Source organism: Lontra canadensis, unplaced genomic scaffold (assembly GCF_010015895.1).
Source record: "Lontra canadensis isolate GAN:19392208 unplaced genomic scaffold, GSC_riverotter_1.0 scaffold34, whole genome shotgun sequence".
NCBI classification, from domain to species: domain Eukaryota; kingdom Metazoa; phylum Chordata; class Mammalia; order Carnivora; family Mustelidae; genus Lontra; species Lontra canadensis.
In genome coordinates, this window is record NW_022631028.1 from 14271748 (window position 1) to 14289685 (window position 17938).

Genomic DNA, 17938 nt, shown 5'->3' on the forward strand with positions numbered 1-17938 from the left:
GATATATTTTGATCTATGAGATGAAATTGTATCCCCAAATTTTAAGGGTAAAAAAACCCTATTTGTATACAAAAAAATAAGGTTAAGTACGATGAAGGGATAAAATGTTACTATAATAATGAAAGTTTAAGACGATTTTTTTAAAAGTTATTGTTAAGATAAACTAGTTAAAAAACATTAAAAGAGGAAAGAGGAAAAGTTAAAAATAGAATAAGAAAGGAAATTAAATTAAAATAAATAAAACTAAAAACAGTTTAACTTTACAAGACTAAAGGATCATGGGGGGAAAAGCCATGAATTCTATGCATTGCTTTCCCCTAGCTCTAGTTCCACTGTTCTCCCTGATGGGTGAGCTTGGTCTTGGCTGGATGTTCTTGTTGATCTTCTGGGGGAGGGGCCTGTTGCAGTTAGTATCAATTGTCTTTGCCTGAGGTGGAATTGCACCACCTTTGCCAGGATCCAGGCTAAGTAATCTGCTCTGGTTCACTTCCGGTAGCTTTTTTTTCCTGAATGCTTTCCGTAGAGCTCTGGAGTACAGGAATGAAGATGGTGACCTCCCAGTATCCGGCCTGGAGGAGCTGAGAGCTCGGACCCCCACTCCTCAGTGCACCCTCAGGGAAAAACAGTGTATCACTCCTGTCTCCCTGATCGGGCCACGCTCTGTGCGCACCTGGCCTGTGACCGTGTGTTTGTATATCTGACCCACAGCCCTATTTGGAGTCTCCAAATCCTGCTGCACATTCCTGCACCCCTCCTTCTAGAGGAGGAAGCAGGGTTTCTGTCCAGATCGGCCACTTGTCTCTACAAGTGGCACTGCTTGAAGAAGAGTGTCCTGACTGTGCCTTGGATCACAGTTTAAGGTAACCCCAACCTGAAAACTCACTTCTTGGCTCTGTCTCTGTAGTTGGCTTCCCCACTTCGATACCTGGCAGTTTTGCCACACTCAGAGACCCCTGATCATTCTGTGACCCCACGGGTCCTGGGACCACACTATCCCCACAAGGGCTCCATCCCTGCTTAGCCTCTGGAGCGATGTCCCTCAGTGGACCAGACTTCTAAAAGTTCTGATTTTGTGATTTGCTGCTCCACTGCTTGCCGGGAGCTGACCCCTCCCCCCACAGTCTTTCTTCCCGTCATTTTGGATTCATTTCTCCTCACATCTTACCTTCCAGAAAGTGGTCAATTTTCTGTTCCTGAAATTGCTGCTCTTCTCTTCTATCTCCTGTTGAGTTTGTAGGTGTTCAGAATGGTTTGATACCTATCTAGCTGAACTCCTGGAACCTGATGTCATTTCAGTCTGCTACTCCTCTGCCGTCTTGCAGAGGATCTGTGCAGTTTTGGATTACCCCAAAACTTAACTACTTTTAGCCAGCTGTTGACTGTATCTTTTACTGATAATGTAAACAGTTGATTGACATATATTTTGTATCTTACATGTATTCTATACTGTATCCATATAATAAACTAAGTCGGAAAACAGAAAATAGTAAGGAAACCATAAAGGAGAGAAACTACATTTATAGCACTGTACTGTATTTCTCGAAGATCTCTGTATAAGCAGAACCACACAGTTCAAACTCATGTGTTTGTTCAAGGCTGGACTGCTCAATCATAACAGAGAAAATGTCTTTATTAGAAAATAACACTCTATTGCAGAAAAAAATACTGTAGAAACTTTCTTGGGAATAGGAACAGAATAAATCTGTAGTATCTTGTATGCAAAACCCTAGTTTGCCATGAGGTTTCTGTTCCCTTATCTGCCATAATGATTAATGAAATGCAATACGTCTTACATTAATGTTCAAATTAATGTTCCTTAATTATTATTATTATTTACCTTTTCACTCACTTAATTTGGCTTTCCAAATATCAGACGGTCAGCCTGAGACCAAGGGCTTATTCTTTCTTCTTTACCTTTTAAGACTTTTCATAATATCCAGTATGTATTTGGCATGCACAAGTATTTATGGGATTGTTTTTCCTTTGATATGGCAGTGGCTTGAAATTATCTTCAATGTACATAATCTATGTGAGAGATATTATATTAAGCATGACAACATGTGAATTTCTCAAAATGTTGCTTTTGTTCTTATGTGTCGAACTGGAAACCTCATTAAGAATTGTTTGAACAGCTTCATTTTCTAGGTTCTACCTTGTACACAAAATCCTATTTGTGTTTGTATTTTATTGGCTTTTAAAATAGCATGGCAGTTTGCTACAAAATCACTGGGCTTCAGCAAATCTCTATTTCCTCATGGCCAGAGAAATTTACATTTCTTCCCAAGTTCCTCTGACTGTGAAAATCTATCTAAGGAGTGACCTCAGTTCAGTTGAAAGCATCCCAACATCCTGAAAACTGTAAAGCCACAGCACTTATGGATTTTCCAAGGTCTAAGAGATACTTTATAAATGATGATAAAACTACAGTAGTATACTCGAACACTTTTAAAAAGAAATAAATTTAGAAGTCTGTAAGGGCTTTTTTAAGAAAGATGTACTAATGTCAGGGGCGTTGGATTCAGCCACACTGTTACATCAAACAGGTATTTCATGTGTGAGGCGATAAAGCAGCAAACTATAAAATAAACAGCATGTGTTCACCTTAGATAGCCAGGACATTTTACTTTGAATACATTTGCTTCCTGCAAACGAGCATACTGCTTTTAAGAATCCAAGGCTATATTGTGTGTTAGACAAGTTCTGTATTTGGTTTGCTTCAGGCCTGTTTTAACCCTGTCAATAATTGGTATATGCCCAGGCAATTAAAGCTGTAGTATCTAGCAAATTAGAAAGGTGAATTTCAAACCACAAAATCATTGGAAATTCCAAGGTCAAATTGAAATGACATTGAATTATCTTCTTTAGGGGATTATTCCTGCTTCTGTTTTGTCATCACTAGTGATGACAATCTAGACTTCATTGCCTCCTTTTAGCATCTTCAAAAGGAGAAAATACAGGAGCATGACTTGCTTAAGGCCAGAATGACAGATAGAAAACTGAAGTTAAACAAGACTGAATCCCAGCATGTCAGAGCAGAAGTAGAAGTCAAAGGCAATTTAATCCTACTATTTGTTTTTGAAAGACAGGGGAACTGAAGCCCTGAGTGGTCAGGTGACTTGCCCAAGATCACCACAAGGAGGCTTGCTACCAGTGCTCTTTTTGTTTCAATAACTACAGTAAGGAACATTTACTGAACATTTACCTTGCCAAGCACTCTACCAAGTTCTTTACATATTTTGCTTTTTATAGTTGAAGGCACTGAGATGCAGGACCTATTAAGTAACTTTCCTACTATATCATACTGACTACAAAACTATTTCTTTTTAGACGACCCAATAGCTGTATTCTTTTCAGCTCATTCTTAGCCAGACTAAGACAACAAAAGAAATGCACTAAGCAAGATTTATTTTATCTCCACATCCCTAGTTCTTGTTCTGAGTGTGTACTCATGGCAGAGAAATATCCCAAAGCTAGGCAACCCCAAATGAATAGAGCCTCTGGCATGAATATTCCAGAAACTCATCAGCCCCTGCGTATTTAAGTTGACTGTGTGATTTATGCATCTAGGACTGAAATAAACATTTTAGAGTTTTTATGCAAGATCTTGTAATATTTGTATTAGTGAAGGTCGTTTTGTTTTGTTTTTTTTCTTTCCCAAAGTATGCTTTGTGGATTACTTGTCTCTCAAGATGTTCTATAAGAAAAAAGCTTGTGAGGGGCACCTGGGTGGCTCAGTGGGTTAAGCCTCTGTCTTCGGCTCAGGTCATGATCTCAGGATCCTGGGATCGAGCCCCGCATCGGGCTTTCTGCTCAGCGGGGAGCCTGCTTCCTCCCCCCTCTCTCTCTCTGCCTGCTTCTCTGCCTACTTGTGATCTCCGTCTGTCAAATAAATAAATAAAATCTTAAAAAAAAAAAAAGCTTGTGATCAAATAACTTTTAGAAAAAATAACTACCATCTTGGTGATGCTTATCATTAGAGCAGGCATGCAATAAAAAAACATGGTTTTTTTTTTTGTTGTTTAACCTATCATTTTCCAAATTTAGATAAACACAGAAATAAATAACCCCCAACACACACACACAAATGTTTGTTGTAAAATTCCTAGTTTACTAAAGACATAGGGAAAGATGTGTGAAGGGAATTTTAATTCATTCAGCAAATACTTAACAAATACTTATATAGTGGCTATTACATTTGATACTAGTTATAAAGTCCAAAAGTCCAGTCCATAACTTCATGGAGTGCATGATGTAGTGGAGGAGATAGGCTTCCCAATTGCTGTTACTATACAGATTGGCAAGTAGTATGATGCATAAAAAGTGGGATATGGAAGTAGAAGTTAAAACCTTTCCAGTCACTTGGTTGTTGAAGAGTAGTGCTGACTGCTATATTGGATTATCCCTAAAACCTGAGGCATAATATCCTAGAAATGTAGTTCTCACTTATATAAGATTCAGTGGAGGAGAGTGGCTGGAACAGCTATGGCCCTGTGTGGTCATTTAGGGACCCAGGCTTATCTTCAACATAGGACTTTCAAGATATCTTTAGACATCAACATTGAGCCACATGACAGGAAAAGAGAAAGGGTCATTATACAAGAGGGTTTTATGATCTAAACCTGAACAGATACTTCAGTTCCACCCATGAGCTTATGGCTGCAGTTCATTCCCAGGCTACATTTATTTGCAGAGAGGTATGGTCTAGTTCTGGATCCAGTAAAAAAAAAGTGTTTTGTAAGCAGCTAACTAATCTCTAGCTCAATGGGCAATATGAAATTAGGCAATAGAAGAAGAGGAATTGAATTCCAGGCAAAGAAAATAAACTATACATTGACATAAAGGGAAGTCAGTCATGGCAATGTTCATAAACACCGGATATATGATACGACTAGAATCGAGATCACCTGTGGAATAGCTGAGCAAGATTGATTAGGTAAACTGAGGCAAGACCATACAGGCTTCTTATCCTATGCTAAGGAGCTTAGATTTTATTTCTTCAATGGTGGTGAGTTATTGGAGAACCCAAGAAGTGTTATACTAGAATCCAAAAAATGAGTTAAGAGGTGAAGTCTGTAGTATAAGGATAAATGGTGAGCCCTGGCAAGTAATTAATGGCATAGAATAGGGATGGATTCAAGATATAGCTGTAGGGAAAATATCTGTGACATAGGGATCCACTTGATGTGAAAAAATGAGGAAGAAAAGGCAAGAGTCAATATCTGCTGAAGTAGTTAGATATTTGGAAAGAGAGTAAGTAACAAGGAAAAGTAATAGGCTTGGAGGGAACTATATGGAGTCTGACCTATAACAAGAAGGTCTTTAGACATTGAGATTTGAGGCTTGTCATTATGTAGGACTCATGGACGCATATAGAATGAATGCAATCACAAAGAAAAAGTAAAGGCATACAGAGGGCATGTGACAAATCTGCAAGACAGAATTTAAAGGAGTGGAAGAAATTTGTCCATGGAAAGACTAAAATCATAAAAAAAGGGAATCAAGAGAAGAAAGAATTTGTGAAAGGAAGGTAGGAAATAATACAAATGTCTCATCAGCTGGTAAATGCATTATTAAAATGTAGTATATCTATCTATACAATAATATCATTCAGTAATAAAAGAGGAATAAAGGGGCACCTGGCTGGCTCAGTCAGTAGAGCATATGACTCTTGATCTCATGGCCTTGAGTTCAAGCCCCATGTTGGGCGTGGAGCCTACTTAAAAAAGGGGCGGGGGGGGTGGTACCTGGGTGGCTCGATAGGTTAAAGCCTCTGCCTTCGGCTCAGGTCATGATCTCAGGGTCCTGGGATTGAGCGCCACATTGGTCTCTCTGTTTAGCAGGGAGCCTGCTTCCTCCTTCCCCTCTCTCTGCCTGCCTCTCTGCCTACTTGTGATCTCTATCAAATAAATAAATAAATAAATCTTTTGAAAAATAAAAAGGAACAAAGTACTGATTCATTGTACGTCATGGATGAACCTTGAAAACACTACATTAAGTAACAGACTCCTGTCAAAAAAGACCACATATTAAGTGATTCTGTTGTGTGAAATGTCCAGAATAGCAAGTCCACAGAGTTAGAAAGTAGACTAGTTGTTCCCATGGTGGGAGGAAGGGTAGGGAAGTTAGATAGTGGGAGGAGAATGGAAATGACTGTTAATGGGCTTTTGGGGGAAAATGATCAAAATGATCTAAAACTGATTGTAGTGATACTTGAACAACTTTGTGAATATATTAAAAATGAATTTTAGACTTAAAATAGGTGAATCATATGATATATAAATTACATCTCAATATAGCTATCATTTAAAGTAAAGGGGAGGGACCAGCAAAATCTTGAATATAATAAATGCCATAGGTCTAAGCGAGAAGTAAAATTCTATGATTTCAAAACCAACCATGTATTTTTTGGTCCAAAAATATATTAAAATTTCTCTATAGAAAAGATGTTCATTTTATTTGAAATTGGGCACATTCTTAAAGCACTGAGATCACTACCTCTGCCTTTTCCTTCTTAAATAAGTCTAGATACTGTGAATTAGCATTGGGATTTATGATTACTAGGTTGGGGGCATTTTATTTATAACAAAAGATTTTAATAGCAAAACTAAGAACAAAATTATCTTAGAAAATGTTGCAGTTAGCTATAAACATGTAACATCCTATTATCCATGGTTAGATAGTCAAAAACAATTCCTTCAGCAATACCTGGGACCCAGAGTGAACCTAGCCAACACTTATCAGAGGAAAACATTTGTCGTTCTACATTAAAATTCTCATTCATGATATTCTCCAGGTTTTTTGGGAACAACACAAAAATAGTTATACATTATTTAGTAACCAGCTTGCTTCGCAAAGGTCAAGTCCATGTTACCCAAAACATAATGCTCGGTATGCAATAACACAAACAGATTTGTTGTTTTAAAGTAATAGAATGTGATGAGTGAAACCAACTTTCTGTGGAAGAAAGATGTCTCTTTTCTTCAGCATTTGATTTGTAAGTGGGTTTGGCCTCATTAACATTTAATCATCTTTTTAATCTGTATGTCAGATTGCATCCTTTTATTGCAGCCTGCTTCTGGGGAGGTTTTCCTTTAAAATACCAGTAACACCTCCTACACTCTTAACATCAAAACAAGGGCTCTCTCAGGGGGACAGAAGTTGTATTTCATCTCTAGGGATATAATTATTTTGTGTTTATCCACAGTTCCTCAAGGGGCTGATGATGTAGGACACCCTTCTTGCAGGGCTTTGTTTTTCAAAAGAATGATCTGATTTGTTAGTGTTGCAGATATTAATTCAGATGATCTTGCATCATTCTTGTGAATTGCCTGTTCTTAACCAATCTATGTACAAGCTCTACATTTTTTTTTTTATTATTAGTATGGTATTCAGGTCTTGAAAGTTGTCTATTTGATTTTTTTAAGATGTTTTCATGAGCTTCAGTAGTTTAGGGAATAGTGTCTTAACTGTTGATGTGTTTTAAGCATTTAAAAGCATTTTCAAACTCCTAATAAAATACATCAGAATAGGGAATAAAATTATACACGACCCTCTTTGAATTTTCAATATGATCATATATAGCAATAAAATACAAATACGAACTGAGAATTAATATCTCTGGAGACTGACCTAGAGAAATTGAGCTTGGCATACCTTTAGCAAAGCTTGATCCTCTTTCATGTAAGTTGGTGATTTTTATTTCCTGGTCACTTAGGAGAACCTAGGTGAAAAAATTGAAAAATCTCAGTTTTTGTTTCTGATATGAGAAATTCCAATGATAGGAGCATCAGCCTGATTTGGTGACCAATTTTAGCCCTCTCAGGAAAGAATGCAAGGGTAGATATGGTGGTACAGACTCAAGCTGTGTTCTCAGTCAATCCCTGTGGAACAAAATGGAAGAATCTCCCACACGATTCTGTAGCTGGATGTTTGTAGAGGGGGTGGTGGACATGTATCTGTCCACATCCTAAAATTGTAATACTGTCTTATGCTTATACAAATGACATGAGGTATCAATAGAATGGATAACTTCATCTGCCTTTTCATGAAGGTCAGTTGTGGCATTGCTTTGATTCTTTGAAGATTTTATCTCCATTTAGGTAGAGGTCCTTTCAAGTTAGAATATAGCCTGTAATTATGAAAAGGCAAAGATAACTGACCCTCTTGAAGTTCACACCCCTTGAGTTGGCTATACAGCATTTGCTTGAACGTGCACTCATAACACACTTTGGCTAACAACAGAATACATGTACATGACTTTATTTCATGACTTCCTGGAAGAGAAATCAAGACGATTTATCTTGTTATCCAGGCCAATTAATATCCCTCCTCTTTAGATTTCTCAATTGCATTTACAGGCTATTTTCGGTATTTGAATAACAGGCTTCATGTCTTTGGGGCTTTAATTTACTTTCAGAGTCTTGTTTTTGTAGAATAGTCTTGTTTTCGTAGAATGGAATCTTCATAACCATTGTTTATGATTCTACAAGTAGGTTCTTATAAGTAAGACTTGATTTTTGAAATGGTACTAAGAAAATACACATCAAAACAAAAAAAAAAACTGTTTTAAGGAGTAGCCGTTTTCCTCTCTAGATCATAGTACAGTAAGTGGCCCTTTTATGATCATTATTGATTTTTCCAAAGTCATTTCTTTTTTTTTTTTTTTAAAGATTTTATTTATTTATTTGACAGGCAGACAGTAGGCCGAGAGGCAGGCAGAGAGAGAGAAGGAAGCAGGCTCCCTGCTGAACAGAGAGCCCGATGCGGGGCTCGATCCCAGGACCCGGGATCATGACCTGAGCCGAAGGCAGAGGCTTCAACCCACTGAGCCACCCAGGCGCCCCCCAAAGTCATTTCTGATTCACTTTGTCTGTTTCCATTTTCTTCTTTAAAAATATTCCTTGAGGCAATTTTATTACAAGGAATAAGATTTTTAAAACATAGCTTCCTACTGTTTGTGGCAGAAAAGATCCTTAATTAGCTTTGTAATATTTAAAATCCATTAATTAATCCAGTAATAGTTATAAGAAATCTACTATGAACCAGCCAGCCACTTGTTTTAGGCCCTGGGGCTGTCATAAATGTTTACGACCCGGTCCTTGCCCTATAGAAGCTTTCATTCTAGTGGCTCAAAGAAACACGTAAATAGGGGCACCTGGGTGCCTCAGTGGTTTAAGCCTCTGCCTTCAGCTCAGGTCATGATCCCAGGGTCCTGGGATCGAGCCCTGCATCGGGCTCTCTGCTCAGCAGGGAGCCTGCTTCCCCCTCTCTTCCTCTGCCTGCCTCTCTGCCTACTTGTGATCTCTGTCAAATAAATAAATAAATAAATAAAATCTTAAAAAAAGAAAGACATAAATAGCTAACCACAATGCAATTTGATAACTGCAATAGTACATATGCTAAGTACAGTGAGAAGACAGACATACTGGTTTCCAAAATACTTTTGTACTTAGGTTATGGTAAATATTACTCTGTCTTTCTGAGATTTTTCTTGCCTGTCAATACATTATGGTAGGAGATGGTAGGGTACAGTAGTCCCCCCTTTATCCACAGTTTCACTTCTTGCAATTTTAGTTACCTGTTTCACATTTGTCAACTGCAGTCCAGAACAGATGGTCCTCCTTCTGATGCATATTCAGAAGGTCAGTAATGTCCTAAGGCTACATCACAGTGCCTATGTTATTCACTTCACTACACGTCATCACTAAGGCATTTTATCATCCCACATCATCACAAGAAGAAGGGTGAGGACAGTACAATAAGATATTTTGAGGGGTGCCTGGGTGGGTCAGATGGTTAAGCATTTGCCTTCGGCTCCAGTCATGATCTCCCGGTCCTGGGATTGAGCCGCACATTGGGCTCCCAGCTCAGCTGGAAGTCAGCTTCTTCCCCACCTTCTGCCTCTCTTCCTGCTTGTACTCTCTCTTTCTCTCTCTCAAATAAATAAATAAATTTTTTAAAAAAGATATTTTGAGAGAAAGAGACAATATTCATAAACTCTAATTATAGTATATTTTTGTATAACTGTTCTATTTTATTATTAATGTTAATCTGTTACTGTGCTTCATTTATAAATTAAGCTTTGTCATAGATATGTGTGGGTTAATTTGTACTATACACTGGGCTCTCTACAGTTTAAGGCATCCCCAGGGTTCGCATCTCGGAACCTATCACCCATAGATAAGGAGAGTACTATATTTTACACTTGATCTTAGCCAAAAGGATGAGAAGCGATGGAGAGTACTATATTTTAATTACAAATGCACAATCTGTGTCAAATGACCTGGATTTAAATGTTTGGCTTCAGTAAATAGGTAACACTGGGAGGTCATTTAATCTGTACAAGTTTTATTCTAGAGAGAGCAAAATAGACATAAAATAGAGCCCTCTCAGATAGTTAAGTACACTCTTTCCATCTTTGCTCCCATATCACACCCAGCTCTATGCCACCACCCCTTGCCTGGACTGTTTTTGCTAAGATAGGCTAGAGAACATCACCACAAATTCTTCCCATCCAGATGGGCACAGTCGTTTGCAATGTGAACAGTGTTTCCCCTCCCACCAAGAAATGCACTGTTATTTCTCTATCCCATTTTTCTGAGCTCTACTTGTAACCTGCTTTGGACCAGTAGAATATAGCAGAAATGATACTTATGAAGTTAAGCTTTAAGAGGCCTTACAGCTTCTGCTTTTCTCTCTTGAAGCATTGCTTTGTGATCCTCATGAGAGGAATCCAGTCTAGCTTACTGGACGATGAGACACCATGGAAGACACCATGTGGAAGCAAACCAGCCAACTTGCACCAAGTGTCAGACACTTGAGTGAAGTCATCTCAGACCTTACAACCCAGATAACTCTGCACCTGATTGCAGAATAAGAAAGCCCAATTGAAAGAATGGTGAGAAATAATAAATCATTATTGTTTTAACCACAATAATGGCTTGGGAGTACTTTGGACACAGTAACAGATAATTGAATTACTTAGCCCATATGTTGCATAAGTGGACCATATTTTTAAATATTATATGGTGTTTGCCCTTAACTGAAAGATGTTTGTGGACTAAAGGAATCTATATAGATTTTTCAGTCACTAGCAAATAAACTCTTCAGAGTCTGCAGCATTCTGGATTTTTTAGACTAAACTTCTATCTGAGGAGTATGTGCACTTCAAATAAATTTGAACCCAGTAACAGGTGATGACTGTTTAGGGATTAACAAACCAGATTCAGTTGTGAGGCTTAAATACCTTGTTGGTTGAGCAGATACTGTGTGAGAAAAGCAAGTCATAGTATTCCACACATTTAATTTGAGTTTAGTGATATTAATTTATATTATATTATATATACATATAAAGTATATATATATATTTTATATATATATATATGAAGTATATATATATAACTTATGACTGGTTTATCTTAACAAGATCCTTAGGATGTCTGGGAAGTAATATAGTCTTTATGAAGATAGGTTGAACATCATCAAATAGCATGGTTTATTGTGAATTTTTGTTTTAAGCATTTTAAGCAGTTGACTTCAAATTCCCAGCAGATGGTGGTGGCAGCAGGCAGGCACTCTAGTCAATGAGAAATCAAAGTGAACTTTTAAAAGAGCTGATTCTTAAACTTGGAGCAAAAAGGAGTGAATGTTAGGAAAAAAATAGCAGGTTTTCTACGATGCATCTTATTATGTGCAAATCAAAAAATTGAGAAACTGTAGAATTTGCAATATACACAAGAATGTGTATTTTACATTATGGAAATGTAAAGCTTTTAATCAGTCTTTTAGGAGAGAACTTGAATATTAGCTGTCACTAAATCTTTTTAGTAAATAATAACTTAAGAAATGCAGAACCAATGTGTTTTTTTTTTTTCCAACACAGCTTACCAGAGGTGTTTTCAAAAAGATTGTGGTTTTTCTATTAATGATTTAAAGTGGAAAAAAATAGCAGTATATTTTCTCTTAGTCTCATTCCCTAGTAGAGTGATGATTATCTTACTATACTTACTATTCCTATTACTAGTGATTACGCTTTTAATACAATTTTGATAAAATAAATGATTCTTTTTTTTATTAGTCATTAAACTACTTTCTACAGATTTCTGAATGCTTCAAAAGATAAAATTTTATTTGTGAAGAAATTCTTGTTCAACCCTGGTTAAAAATAATCTTATCTTTGGTCATGTTTATGCTTTCCTTGCCCTTAAAAATATTGAGTATAACTTCTTATATCAATAGAAATTTAAAAGATTGTTCACCTTTATCTTACTAGATAGCTGCTTAATAAAAACTCAGCCAAGGTTATATGTCACTTTTCCCCTTCAGTTATGTTTTCTACTTGTCGTCTTGTCTGGTTTCTGCTCTCTGGTAGTAGAAGTGGTAGTTGTGGTAGGGGATTGAAAGGCATAAGGGTATATTTGAAGTGACCAGAACCACCAGAATTATTCTTAGCGCAGATAGACCATGTTTGCAGATAACCTTTCTGTTTTTGTTTGCTCTGCTGTATCTTCTGTATCCAAGATTCTCCAGGTCATTTTTGCACGGTTGGTTTACCAGCATGAAATGGAATAGCTCAGGATACAACACAGCCCCTCCAAATGTCAGGCACATGAGATAGCTAACAAACTTCATCAAATGCCAATAATAGGAAAAGAACTGTATGTCTTATGAAACAGACCCACATTAGACTATAAGGTTTTTCTCATGCCTTAAAAAGTCAACAGATGTGATAACTCCCCAACCAACTGGTTTCCTTTCCTTAGTTGGGTGATCAAGGGTGTAAAAGTACAGCTGCTATTTTATCTGCAAAGGTACAGTTTTACATTAACCTGAAAAAAAGTCCACACATGTTTTTACTGAAATGCCCTCTATATCTGTTTTGAATTTCAGTTCATTGAATGGCCTGAAAATTAAATAAACACACAACAGGGCTTGCTAATATCTTCAATGAGGTGCTTAATTCCCCATCTTAATCAGCCATTTTCCATCCCTTTCCTTCTTCCTGCCTATCTGTCAAATATTCCTTAATTAAGAATTATTCTTAATTACAAAGTTTATGTGTCATTTTATTTTAGAGGTAATTAATTAAATTTAACACTAATCGTTGGGGATATTGCCTTTTCTGCACACACATGGTTGCTTAATTATTGGAATACCTTGAATCCCTTGACTGAGAGGAGTAGAGAGTATTGATTTGTTTTGTGTCTGGTATGTGGCAGCTCATACTGAATAGGACAGAGACTCAGGCCATCGACCAGACAAAGAAGTAGGAAACATTTTTTTCTCAACTGATAAAGGACACTGAACAAATGCACTCTGGTAATTCATTGCATTATGTGGAGTCTCTGAGGAGCCAGGAAGTGTGATGATTATGGATAAAATTCGGTCTTGAAAAGAGTAGCCAGAGTGAATCTATTTTGTAAGGGTCTGTGGATACTTGTTAGAATGGATTTTCCAATGTTTGTATGTGTGGGATTTTACTGAGGTCACCCTGAGCAGGTTACCTGGTTGGAGGAAGGAAAGATCCAGTGAGCAGATTAGGAAAAGGATGTGTTGTGTCTTAGTTCCTTCTTCCCATCTTTTCCCTTCCTACATTCTCAGATTTTGTCTCCAGTGTCACTTTCTCAGAGAAACCGTCCACAACTTAATTATATACCTTTCCTTGACACCACTCATCCTTATTATAATTTAAATGGATTTAGTTGATTCCTTGATTGTCTGCCTCATTCAATAAATGAAATCTCTTCAAGGACAGAGATAATTTCTAATTCTCCTTATCATTTATTTGCCATTTGTTTAGTAATTGACACAGAGTAGACACTAAGTAAAAATTTTCATGAATGGATGAATAAATTTTAAAATATCTTTTCTAGAAACTGTAAGTTATTTGACCTTTTTTTAAGTAGTAAGTGTCCATTATGTTTGGTGCCTCTCTATTATTAGATTCCAGGAACAAAAGATGGATGAGTAAAAGCTAATCCCTGCCTTCAAATATTTATATTACAGTAGAGGAGAGGCTCATGCAATTAAATATCATATGAGACAGACTATCATACAAACTCTAAAAGATACAGAAACATCTCTATGAGAACATATAGAAAGCAGAACTTCCAAGACGGGCAAAGCTTTAAAAATGCAGAGATTATTTCAAATCTGCTTTGAAGGTGGTTTTGAATAAATGGAGAATTTGGGAAAGGACATGCTGGGAAGAGGTAAGATGAACAAAGGCCAGGTGCATAAAATGAATATGATGTTAGCAAATTGTCAAAGATTAGAAGATGTAATGGCACTCAATCCTAGCAAGGATCCAGTGAGACAAGCACTCTTGCACTCTAGACTGCAAATGGGAATTCACTTTCTGGAAAGCAATTTGGGTACATACATATCAGAAGCCTCAGTATTTCTTCTTCTAGGATTCTTTTTAATGATCAGAGATATGTACAGTTCTTTATGTTCAGAATTTTTTATCACAGCATAATGAACATCATTGACAGCCTAAACAAACAATTGTAGGTCACTAATTAAATAAATTATAAAATTTGTGTGGGATGAACTATGCATCCATCAAAAAACCATGTTTTTTAAAGAACATTTAATGACACAGGAAGGTGCTTGGAATGCAATATGTATATAATATAATGAAAATCAGAATATAAAGCTGGATACCGGTTTTATAAAAGTTCAAGTATGTATGGAGGAAAAAGGGAAATAACTGTATGCTAATTTACTAACATTAATTATCTTTGGGTGGTAGTTTTACAGAGGTTTTCCATTTTCTTCTGTGTATATATGTGTGTGTGTGTGTATATATATATATATATATATATATATAGTTTTCTAGAGTTTCTACACTGGATATATTCCTTTTATAATAAGGAAAACAATTATATTTGATACTGTATATTTTGTAAAGGAAATTGGATAGGATAACTAGTGGCTAAATGATAAAATGAACTAAGAATAGTTTTTAAAAATGAAACTAGATTTTTACAGGTCACTTAGAACCTGATGTGGGTAAAGCATGGTATTAGGTATTCAGCTTAATAGGAAAAAGTGTATGCTATGGCTCTCAACTCAAAGATTTTATAATCTTTGGGAAAATTCTTGAGAAGTAAGACATGTAATTTAATAACAATGTTAGATTACAGTTGTAGATATACCACGGGCAGGATTCTATAAATTGCCAAAAGTGTGGTATATAAGTTATCGGCTAGAAGTTCAGTGAGAGATTGGCTTATTGAATATTTACATAGAATTTTTAGTGCTTTTGGTCATCTCCCAGCATGCTGGGATACAAGTGGTCTCATCAGCTATGCAAAGACACATGGGCTCTGCAGTCATCTACCATGGCAGCAGAGTCAGGGAGTAATACTAAGTACACATAGGCTGACTGAGAAGGTAGAGAGGAGGAGGGTGAAGAGATGCTAGACCTTATATTACTAGGGATCCAGAAATAAGTAGATGGTATTCATTGGCTTTCCTTCCTCAATTATGTATCTTTCCAAAGGACCCCTCCCTAAATTATATAGGTTATATTTTATCCCATACATGATAAACATTAATTACACACACAAACCTATATGTGTATACATACGTTTGTGTATTCTGTATATGTGTGTATACATACATACATGCCATGTATTTGTGTGTGGGTATGTTTTAGGAATCATCCAGTTTCAGTGGCAGGTGATTATATAAATGCACTTAAGTGGAATTACAATTTTTATTCCTTGTTGACACCAATTTGCTTTATTCTCAGTTACTGTTGAATTACTTGAATAGTCAAAAAAAACATACATTGTAGCAACTGAAAATGGCTAATATTTTGGAAAAGAGCAAGAAGGATATTTTTTTTACAGAGACCTAAGAGAACAAACACAATCTCTTTTGAGAGTATCATACCAAATTAAAAATATTAGGAGAATGATATAGTTCTTAGATGCTTATTTAAATTTTTTTTTTCTTTCAATATGAATTTTCATTCATTCACAGATATTTATAAATACACTCTTAGGTGTAAAGCCACTGATAAGTGTTACAGGAAAATAAAGTAAAAATCAAGAAACAAGAATACTGACAGTCTACATATAACTGAGAATTCTAGAATAAATAAAATGTATTCCTTGACTGTGAAACGATCGTTGTTTTCTTGGAGGAGTTAGGAGATTAAAGGTGTTAATGTTACCCTCAAGGCAATTCTAACTGTTGACCTTCACTTATGGGCTTGTGACAGGGGACATCTTTTTGGAAAAGGAGGTCCATGGTTTAGGCTCCAGATTGCTGTAGTTCTTAAGTTTTTTGCAGTAGGTGAAGTCAGACATCTCTCAAAGATGACAAATCTGGTGAAAATCATTATTTCTCACATCCAAAATTCACAAGCAAGTTGTTATTCAATTAAACAAATTTGTGGATTCTAAGTCAATCTATCTGCATTTAGTTTATGACCTACTATTTTAATAAGTAGTTAGCATTTGCACATGTACTACACTAGAAGCAGGCAAAGGAAATTCAAGGTGAAGTAATGAAGTATGTTATAGAAAATGGAGAATAGCTGCATTTGAATGTGGAAATGGATAATGGAAGTTCTGGGTTGATAGGTGAGGGGCTCATATCCCCAATTACTAAAAATTGCACCTGTGTCATATCTTGAGTCCATTTTCAAGAATGATTAAACAGTTGTTAATCTTCACTTAGGTGTAAGTGCCCACTTTTCCCAGTTTCATTTCAGAGTTACACTTTTATAGAGCAGCAAATTTTGTTCTTATCTTTCATAAGATGGTTTTCCTTGTGGTGCCAGCATCCAGGTATGTGTTTTAGATTCTATGAAACCACAGGAGAGACTGGGGACAGACCATACCAATCACTGACCCCATCATTCAGAACCATTCAGTTCTATCTTATCACTTTCCTGTGTAAGGACATTTTCTCTCCTTAGATTCCCTATAAGTCAAAACAATCCAGCACCATTATTGTTACAGAATGTCCATCTCCCAGAATGTCAGAAACTCTTTACAACAAGAAATGGAATGGAAAGACGATGTTTTGCAGACTTGGGCATAGTTATTTTCAAACAGAAAGGGAAAATGACAAGAAGAGATTGAGTGAAGTAAAGTAAAGATAAGGCTGCTGACTTGAAAAAATAGTCAAGGCAAGATTGATAGACCCTGTACAAACATACATCTTTCTCACGTATACACACACACACACACACACACGCACACACAGATGGTCTCAGCCAGTGACTTCTACAGAGTCTTGTTGATGATGTGATCTTCCTAATATTGTCAATGATAAGAATAAAATTACGTGGTCATTCTTGAACATATTTCATTAAGTTCCATTGAGCATTTGTCCACCTGCTGATTAAATGGGTTAATACCTGTAAACACTAGGTACAAGCCAACAAACTTCCAAATGATTTTCCATTATTATTGAGGTTAATAATGTTGATGATGGTGATGGGTGACGATGGTATAATATTAACTTCTTTATTCCTTAGAAAAACTCAGCAAGGTTATTCTTTTTAACCCTTCTGATACTTGAACAAGGATAAACTGAGAGATGTACCTAAGTGCCAAGTCCAGGTATTATATTCTGATTCTTGGCCAGGAATGTTCCAGTGGTCTTTTGGGTGACAGGTATTCCTCAGATTTCTTTGAGGACCACTTGCCTTAGAATTGCTTGTGTTATTTGCTTAAACACAGATTCCTGGGCTCTTCCTTAAACCTCCTAAAACAGGAGATATGTCTCTGGGGTTATGTCCCAAGCCTACATTTTTAAGCAACCCTCCCCAACATGATTCTTAAGCACACTTAAATTTAAGAACCATTGTTCTAGGGGCGCCGGGGTGGCTCAGTGGGTTAAGCCTCTGCCTTCGGCTCAGGTCATGATCCCTGGGATAGAGCCCCGTATCAGGCTCTCCGCTCAACGGGGAGCCTTC

The 17938-nt window shown here is 36.7% G+C and overlaps 1 protein-coding gene across 5 annotated transcripts in view; it reads left to right on the forward strand.

The window, feature by feature from the left end:
- Positions 1–17938, forward strand: part of CNTN4 (contactin 4) — a 917793-nt gene that overhangs the window by 530461 nt on the left and 369394 nt on the right. The window contains exon 1 of one of the 5 annotated variants that reach the window (XM_032867435.1): positions 10882–10897. The exons of the other annotated variants lie outside the window; for them this stretch is intronic. The gene's annotated coding sequence lies outside the window, so the exon portion shown is untranslated. Of the gene's footprint in view, positions 1–10881; positions 10898–17938 lie in introns of those variants that run through there. 5 annotated transcript variants of the gene reach the window in all.